Source organism: Microcaecilia unicolor, chromosome 8 (genome assembly GCF_901765095.1).
Source record: "Microcaecilia unicolor chromosome 8, aMicUni1.1, whole genome shotgun sequence".
Taxonomy (NCBI): domain Eukaryota; kingdom Metazoa; phylum Chordata; class Amphibia; order Gymnophiona; family Siphonopidae; genus Microcaecilia; species Microcaecilia unicolor.
This window is the reverse complement of record NC_044038.1, coordinates 6,893,808-6,902,955: the sequence shown is the minus strand read 5'-3', so window position 1 is coordinate 6,902,955 and position 9,148 is coordinate 6,893,808. Positions and strand designations below refer to the sequence as shown.

At 45.1% G+C, this 9,148-nt stretch overlaps 1 long non-coding RNA gene across 1 annotated transcript; it reads left to right on the top strand.

Annotated features, from left to right (window-relative positions):
* The first annotated feature begins 6,596 nt into the window (after window positions 1–6,596).
* Window positions 6,597–7,318, top strand: LOC115475731. The gene is made up of 3 exons (XR_003943090.1): window positions 6,597–6,654; window positions 6,861–6,886; window positions 7,303–7,318. It is a non-coding gene; the product is annotated as an uncharacterized LOC115475731 (long non-coding RNA).
* Window positions 7,319–9,148: the final 1,830 nt, after the last annotated feature.

Sequence of the window (9,148 nt, the reverse complement as noted above, 5' to 3'; positions counted from 1 at the left end):
CAAGAAACCTAAGCGATGATAATGGCTTCTCTCGTCACAAATCTCAGTTTCCATTCTCTTTCTGTGGGTAATTCAGAAAGGGAGAATCAAATGGAGAATGCGATGGAAACCCTAATCCCTCACTAAAACAGCTCAGAGGGAAAGAAAAGTATAAATGTAGTCTGAAAGCAGTGTTTTCTTAGTTAAGTTTAGGATTCCAGAATCTTGCTATTCTTTGGGGTTCTATATGGAATGTTGCTACTCTTTGAAATTCTGCATGGAATCTTGTCACTCTTTAGCAGGGCTTTTTTGAGGGGGTACTTGGGGGTACTGAGTACCGGCACCTTTTCCATTGTCTGCTAAAGTCGACCCATGGACCCCAAGTTTTAATGAAAGAGCTCAGGCTCTACACACCAATTCTGCCTTGTCATAGATTCTGTGACTGGTTGCAGGGGGCCTGGCCATTGTGGGGTGGGTCCCTCAGTGATCACCCTACTTCTGAAGGGTGGCCTGACATTTGAGTACCGGCACCTTTTTTGATAGAAAAAACATACTGTTCTTTAGGATTCCAGAATCTTGCTATTCTTTGGGGTTCTATATGGAATGTTGCTACTCTTTGAAATTCTGCATGGAATCTTGTCACTCTTTAGCAGGGCTTTTTTGAGGGGGTACTTGGGGGTATTGAGTACCGGCACCTTTTCCATTGTCTGCTAAAATTGACCCATGGACCCCAAGTTTTAATGAAAGAGCTCAGGCTCTACACACCAATTCTGCCTTATCATAGATTCTGTGACTGGTTGCAGGGGGCGGTGGGTCCCTCAGTGATCACCTCACCCCTGAAGGGTGGCCTGGCATTTGAGTACCGGCACCTTTTTTGCTAGAAAAAATGCACTGGTAAAAATAATTCAGTCTCCTAAACTAAGAGACCATTACTTTGTTCTGACAAAAAACAAACTGCAGAACAGAATTCCTCCTGACTTCTCTATCTTGAGGCCGACTTCGTAATGTTGATCCGGAATGACTTGTGTTATTTAAACAACTACGTCTGACATTACATTTTTAGGTAACAAAAACAGAACGTCCTTGGCTCTGTCAAAATATAGCAGGACGAGAAACAAGAACAAGATCAAATCTTAACCACATGCTTCAAATTCTTGCAGACCTCAATGGGCTCAGGAGTGAACCAGCTTTAATGGCTCCTGGATAACTCCCAGATGACCAGCTTTTAACTTTGCATATTTTTGTTTTTCTGTAGTAATACTTTTTAATTTGTACTTTTGCTGCAACCAATGTTTCCATTAAAACTGGTTAATTCCAGGGCCGCTGAGGGGGGGGGGAGGCAGGGAGGACAAAATTCCCTGGGCCCAGGCCTCCAAGGGAGGCCCGGCGCCGCAGTCCCCTCCACCCCCCCCCCCCCCCGTCCACCACTGGGCTGGGCCCCCATGAATTCAAATCATAGCGCCTCACCTCAACCTCGCTCCATGTGAAAGAAGCGCAGCAGCGGCAGTCTGCAGATCGCCTCCCTTCGGGCCTTCCCTCCCTGTGTCCCGCCCTCATCTGACGTAGCTTGCACTAGGGCGGGACGTCAGACTCACAGAAACAGAAGCCTGCGCGGCTGCATTGCTGATCTGCAAGGGCAGGCTTCTACATGGAATGTTGCTAGTGGAGTAGCAACATTCCATGTCGAATTTCAAAAAGTAGCAACAGAATCTCAATAGTAGCAACATTCCATCTAGAATCTCAACTAGGGAAAGGGAAATGGGACTTGATATACCACCTTTCTGAGGTTTTTGCAACTACATTCAAAGCGGTTTACATATATTCAGGTACTTATTTTGTACCAGGGGCAATGGAGGGTTAAGTGACTTGCCCAGAGTCACAAGGAGCTGCAATGGGAAATGACCCCAGTTCCCCAAGATCAAAGTCTGCTGCACTAACCACTAAGCTACTCCTCCACTAAACATCTGGAGCGTTACCATGGTGTAGAGCAGACCAATCAGTGCTTCAGCAATGACACTGGGACATCCAAAAAAGGAGATAGGGATAATGTTTCCCCACCCGCCTCCAAATCTACCATGGCTGTGCTGATAACTATGGAAGAGTTTTTCTCCTTATCTTGATTTTCATTGAATTTTTTTCTTTATTTAAGAGGAATTTGTAAACTGTACTTTTTAAGAGATTTGTATTAGTCTAACTTCCCAAGAGATTGACTTGGCCTTGAATGGAAGAAGTAACTAACTCATTATTCTCACTCACACACACAAGGAGTGACATGGGCTGCACATACTGCAGCAGGACAAGTTTATCCACACCTACTCTAGCTGAGATAACATTTAACCATTTCTCTGACCTCATGTGCAACTTTCTTTAAATCAGTCACCTTACTTTCTAACTCTTCCTACTTTCTTACCCTTCTGTATGTTACATCTTTGCTTCACCCTTCGCTAACACCTATAATGTTCTATTACGTATTGTGTTGACATTGTAAATAGTATATCATGCCATACTTTGTATTGTTTTTGAATATTTTTACTGCTCTAATTGTCTATTGCTCATGCTTGATCTATTCTTACTGTACACCACCTTGAGTGAATTAATTTTTTTTTTTAATCATTTATTTATAATTTTTTCATTTTACAAGGATCACTTGCAAAACAGTAAAACAGAGATGATTGTACATTAAAACAATATTAGAAGAAAACAATCTCAACAAGATAAATGGATTTTATACAATCTTTCTCTTTCTTAGACCACAAAATAAATAGGGAGAGTGAAACAAGACAAGGAGATCAATTTAAGCAACAGCAAACAAAGAAAACGTGGTATTAACCCGATTATCCCCAGTTATTATTTATCTAAATCACTAGCCGTTGAGCCCGTTAAAACGGGCTGGTGGGTCGCCGCTGTCCGCCCCCCCCAAGTTCGCCACCGCCACCGCCCCGGTACCCCCCCGAGTTTGCCGCCCCGTCTCATCACTATTCAACTTAAACCTCCGCAGCGGGCAGATCAGCTGAGCTGCCGTTGGCCTTCGATCTCTGCCTGTGTCCCGCCCTCGTGTGACGTAACGTGGGCGAGGGCGGGACACAGGCAGGGAAGGAAGGCCAACGGCAGCTCAGCTGATCTGCCTGCTGCGGAGATGTAAGTTGAATAGCGATGAGACGGGGCGAGTGGAGGGGTGGCGGCAGAGGCGACTCTGGGTGGGGGGGGTTACCTGTGGCGGCGACCTCGGGTGGAGGGGTGGCGGCGGCGGCGACTCGAGGTGGGGGGGGGTTACCTGTGGCGGCGACCTCGGGGGGGGGGGGAGCGCAGTTTCCCTCTCTGTCCCACCCCCGTCATCACGTATTGACGCGGGGGCGGGACAGAGAGGGAAGTCTCTACTGCGCATTTGCGAGTGAGTACGGTCACTCGCCGTTTATATGTTTGATTATTCCACATTGATCATCTGGTTGGTTTCTCCAAGACCATAACGGTGCATAGTCCATCAATTTCATTGGAAACATACTTATTGTCCAATATTAGTGAAAGTAATACACCTGATTTCATTTTTTTTCCCTTTTAAAACCAGAAATTGTTTAACAATACAAACCCTTGAATCTCCAATCCAATTCCCGCTGGTTAAAGTAATCCCAGTTTCACAGGCTCCACTCCTTTTTGAATTAATATATTAAGAGGAATCATTTCAGAGTGAATTAATTTTAAAAGGCGGTAAATAAATCCTCATAAATAAAAAAATAAATATCTAGCCTGAATAGTGTCAAATTCAGAGAATTCTAACTGGGAAAGGGAACGACGGCTGGAATTAATGGTTTCCACAGTTAATAAAATAAAGATAAACTGTTATCTATTATACGCTGTACCACAATAACATGGAAAGAGGTTCTGGGCAGAAATCTTGAGCCAGTCATTCCTCAATGAGTCTCAGAAATAAGCAGGGCAGAGCAGTCTTGATTTCCCAGGGCAGATCCAAAGCCATTTGACCTGGAACTCTCAAAGTTTCAGTGTTTCTACCTGTGTGAGGAACAGAAAGAAAGAGGTCTTCCTTCAAACATATGGCGAGTCTGATAGCAGAAAGGGACCTTTCCAGCAGCAATGCATCCCTGTCAGGAAGAGAACCTGTTACCACACCGCCTGCTCCTTTCTCACGCAAGCCACGTAGAGCTGATTAATTACCCTACAGCTGAGGGACACATTTTTTTTTTATTTACAGCACCTTGGCTTCTTCAAATGACCTAATTAAGGCTGGAATGGAATTGAAAGTAAAGACTACAAAGCCTGGTTCTTTTATTGGCATATTACAGAAAGCAAGATTATAGGAGTCGCCCGTAAAAGGCTTTGCAAAGTCTTGAGAGAAAAGTCTCTGGAATCCAAAATGAAAGAGGTGAAGTTTCAGCTGCAGGCTGACTGCGTAAAGTTAAATGGATCTTTTCATCCATTAAATTTTATCTGTGAATTTCTAATGGCGCGATAACTTTTAACAGCTCGATCCATTTATTTAGGTATACTGGCTTATGCCGCTATATCTGCTTTTAGGGCCTCTTATCGAGCTGTGCTAGTGTTTCCCATGTGGCCATGCCAACGGGGCCCATTCTAAGCAGGGCCGCCGAGAAGGGGGGACAGGGGGGGACAAAATTCCCCGGGCCCGGGCCTCTGGGGGGGACCCGGCGCCGCCGCCGCAGTCCGGCCCGTCCGCCCTCCGTTGCTCCCTGGCATTTAATTTAAGCGCCTCACTTTCGAAAGCGCAGCAAGCAGCGGCAGACCACTCCTTCCTTCCGTGTCCCGCCCTCGCCTGACGTAACTTCCGCGAGGGTGGGACACAGAAGGAAGGAGTGGTCTGCCGCTGCTTGCTGCGCTTTCGAAGGTGAGGTGCTTAAGGTCAGTACAGAGGGCCCGGGGGTGGAGAGAGGGCCCGGTGGTGGGTGGAGGGGGGCCCGGTGACCTCGGGTGGGGGGGGCCCGGGGGCGGCCTTGTCCCGGGCCTGGCCCAGTCTCTCGGCGGCCCTGATTCTAAGCTGCGGTAATTGGGACCATGTGCTAGCGGTGGCGACTGTATATGTCGTGTGCCAGAGCCCCTTCTACTGCAGCAGGTAAAAAGCCCCAAAAATAAATGGCCCTGCAATAAGTTTGCACTTGCCACGCGGCCATTTCGGAGGGAGCACTCATCACCACCCATTGAGGTGCCGGGTCTTGCAGAAATAAAAGACTCCTGTTGGCTTAGTCTTGAAGGCCCAGCTGTGCTTTTTTCTTTGGTTACTTGTACCTGTGTACTGTTTTACCCTCTCTCTTGCCACTCATTGGACAGTGATACTCAGGGGCGTAGCTACAGGGGGGCCATGGGGGCCTGGGCCCCCGCAAATTTCATCCGGGCCCCTGGTTTGGCTGGCGGGGGTCCCCAACCCCCACAAACCGAAGTTTTCTTCAGCACGGTCTCCGGCGCAGCTGCGTTCGCTGCCTTCCCCCTGCTCTTCTTTCTTCTTGCTCCTCCTGTGCACGCTGACGCTTGAGGAGCAAGGTGAAAGAAGAGCAGGGGGCAGGCAGCGAACTCAGCTGCGCCGGAGACCGCGCTGAAGAAGGCTTCAGCTGGCGGGGGTTGGGGACCCCAGCCAGCAAAGGTATTTGTTTGTGAGGGGGCAGGGTGAGGAGGTGGGGTGGCACTCAAAATGTGCCCCCAAGCTCGGGCTCTGGCCCCCTCCCACCATGAGGTCTGGCTACGCCCCTGAGTGAGACCCTTTAACAAGGGATTTTCTTGAGAACTGGCTTTCTCGGGGGGGGGGGGGGAGTTCTCTATAGTTCAAAAAAATCAGGAGCAGGATACAAGTTAATGGAATTCCAGTGAAGAACAATTAACCCTAACTATAGGACACAGGCTGGAACGGAACCTGGAGCCCCCCCCCCCCACCCCTTCTGCCACCATGGTTACATTACGTTCAACTCCATACAAGTTTGCTCCCCTGCGTTTCATTTTACCTGGCTGTAATTACATAATAAATAACAAAAACATGTTTTTCTCCCTTCTCTCCCCTTTGGAAGCTCACATACAGCCCTGAAATGTACTGCGAGTTTGTTTTTCAAGTATTAAATTGTAAAATGTTGTGAGGTCCTGTTGGGATAAAGGGTAATGTCGAATGATTATAGTGAAGATTATTATTACGATGTACCATGGGATAGCAGTGCTTTGCCAATTGGTAACAACGGCTTTCCTTTTCTGTTCACTGGAAATAGAAAGGAAAGTCATTTAACATTTCTGTGCAAATGATTCTTTATTCCCCTTACTGCTAAAATATTACATTACCTCTATTTACAACAGCAAAACATATCATCGACTTGCAAGGAGATTACCAGTACTGGCTGCTATTACTAAAAGTGGTATCTGCAACAGAATACCTAAGCAGCAAAAGGGTTAACAAGTTTTATATCGCTGGAAGGGCAACTAAAAACAAAATTATGGAGACTCAAACTGAATTTAATTTCACTCCCCAGGACACATTAAAAAGCTTATTACCCCCCTGCTGCTGCTTCACTATTTCCATTGTCATGAATTTGAGCAAACCTGGGCATACCATACTGGGTCAGACTAGTGGTCCATCTAGCCCAGTATCCTGCTTCCAACAGTAGCCAATCCAGGTCAGAAGTACCTGGCAGATTCCCAAAGAGTAACAAGATTCCGGAACCCCAAAGAGTAGCAAGATTCCAGAATCCGAAAAGGTAACAAGATGCCGGAATCCCGAAGAGTAGCAAGATTCAAGAATCCGAAAAGGTAACAAGATTCCGGAATCCCAGAGTAGCAAGATTCCAGAATCCGAAAAGGTAACAAGATGCCGGAATCCCGAAGAGTAGCAAGATTCAAGAATCCGAAAAGGTAACAAGATTCCAGAATCCAAAAAGGTAACAAGATTCCGGAATCCCAAAGAGTAGCAAGATTCCAGAATCCGAAAAGGTAGCAAGATTCCAGAATCCAAAAAGGTAACAAGATTCTGGAATCCCAAAGAGTAGCAAGATTCCAGAATCCGAAAAGGTAACAAGATTCCGGAATCCCAAAGAATAGCAAGATTCCGGAATCCCGAAGAGTAGCAAGATTCAAGAATCCGAAAAGGTAACAAGATGCTGGAATCCCAAAGTGTAGCAAGATTCCGGAATCCCAAAGAGTAGCAAGATTCCAGAATCCAAAAAGGTAACAAGATTCCGGAATCCCAAAGAGTAGCAAGATTCCAGAATCCGAAAAGGTAACAAGATTCCGGAATCCCAAAGAATAGCAAGATTCCAGAATCCGAAAAGGTAACAAGATGCTGGAATCCCAAAGAGTAGCAAGATTCCAGAATCCAAAAAGGTAACAAGATTCCGGAGCCCCAAAAGATAAAATTCTTTTAAAAAGATTTCTAGCAGCATTCTTTGCAGCAAGCTCCTATATCATTTCAGAGCTTGACAATTAAGCCCCAATCATCTACCTTTGTTTGTTACTCCTTAGTACATCCGTAAAAGGCTCCGGTAGGACCTTATTAAAGTTCTGTGCAAAATTCTGGAGAGAGCACCTTCAAAAAGACACAAACAGGATGGAATCAGTCCACAGGGCAACTTCCCTTACACGGGACTTCTACATGCTAAGGCCATTTTTACTGCAGCAGTAAAATGGTTGCATTTCCCACTTTTTCGATTAATGACCATGCACTAATTTTCCCGTTAGCCTGTGGCATTAGACTAGCGCTCAAGCCTTTACTGTGGTCTATTTTGTAGACAGAAAGACTCATGCGCTAATCAGCGCGAAACAATGTAGCCTGCATTAACTGATTAGCACAGACACATCCACTCTCTGCCCCAGACACACCCCCTTCGTGAAAATATTTTGGCATGTGATTTGTGCACGTACATTCAGAAATTACAGCATGACACCTCAGTGGGTCCCACGGGGCGCTATTTCAAGCTGCGAAAAGCATGCGCTAGTATTTGGAGCAGCTTGGTAACAGTATCCAAGGCAGATACATTTATTATATGGTAAGTTATAGAAATTACTGGATTAGAAATCCCAGCGGCAAACTGACTGTTTCCCATTACAGTATTTATGCAACATATTCGTTGAAAAGTGTTGGTCAACATTAACAATTTTTAGGCATAAACTGCAAAGAATACATTGACTAAAACTAATGTAATTTGTCTGTGATTGAGCATCAGCGTTAGAAAACATGCCATCTATAAAGTGCACAATGAGCAGAAGCAAGATTTCCATTTGAATAGAAGCTCAGAGCTGGCTTTTGAAGGCTGCGGCCAGTTCAGAAGAACTCCGGGTTACAGAAGAATTAACCTGCATTGTTTGATAACTGTTATCATTGTCATTTGCCAAAAAGTTAAATATATCTCATGCAAAATAATTGTCTCCAGTGTCTGCTGTGAGTGATGAGCTGTGTCTATGGATATTATCATGTGAAGATATAAACAGCTCGTCTTCCTTTGTGTTTGTAATATCTGTTGCTGTCAGGGGAGGTCTGTTGGCTCAGCCATTAAGTAGCTGTTCTTCAAACCCTCCAGAACTTCCCATGGTTCGTGTTTGGTTGTGCGTGCAAAAAAAAAACAAAAAACGATCAGCTGCAAGTGGCCAGGGAGATGGGTTTTTGAACGTCTCTGCTTTTGGCTTCTCCCAGTTGCCACGGATAATGCAAGAGCAAATGCGAAATGTAGATCAATCACAATTGTGGAATGATGAATTTTCAAGACATTTTCAACCATTCCAACAAAACGTTTCGATTAATAAATTAAACACTATAGTCCCCTAGTCAACATATTTTGTAAATAAGATAATTCATGTTTCAGTGGATTTTCACCCAAATTCATTGGGGGGCTATTCTAAAAATTGGCCCCCCATTTTAGGTACCACAAACAATTCTATAATGGATTAAAGGTGCACCTACACAACTCAACCGCTCTATCACTAATGAAAATGTTCGAACTACCTTGCTACCTCTCATGCTGAATTGAATTCTCTATATTTGACTGTTTAACTTACTCTATAAATTACCGCCTAACTACTCTATAACTTACTTTTCAGATAGGAACTTTGTATTTCTCATTCCGTAAATGGCGATCGCCACTACGGCACAATGTAAGCCACATTGAGCCTGCAAATAGGTGGGAAAATGTGGGATACAAATGTAACAAATAAATAAATAAACTGTAAAATGCTA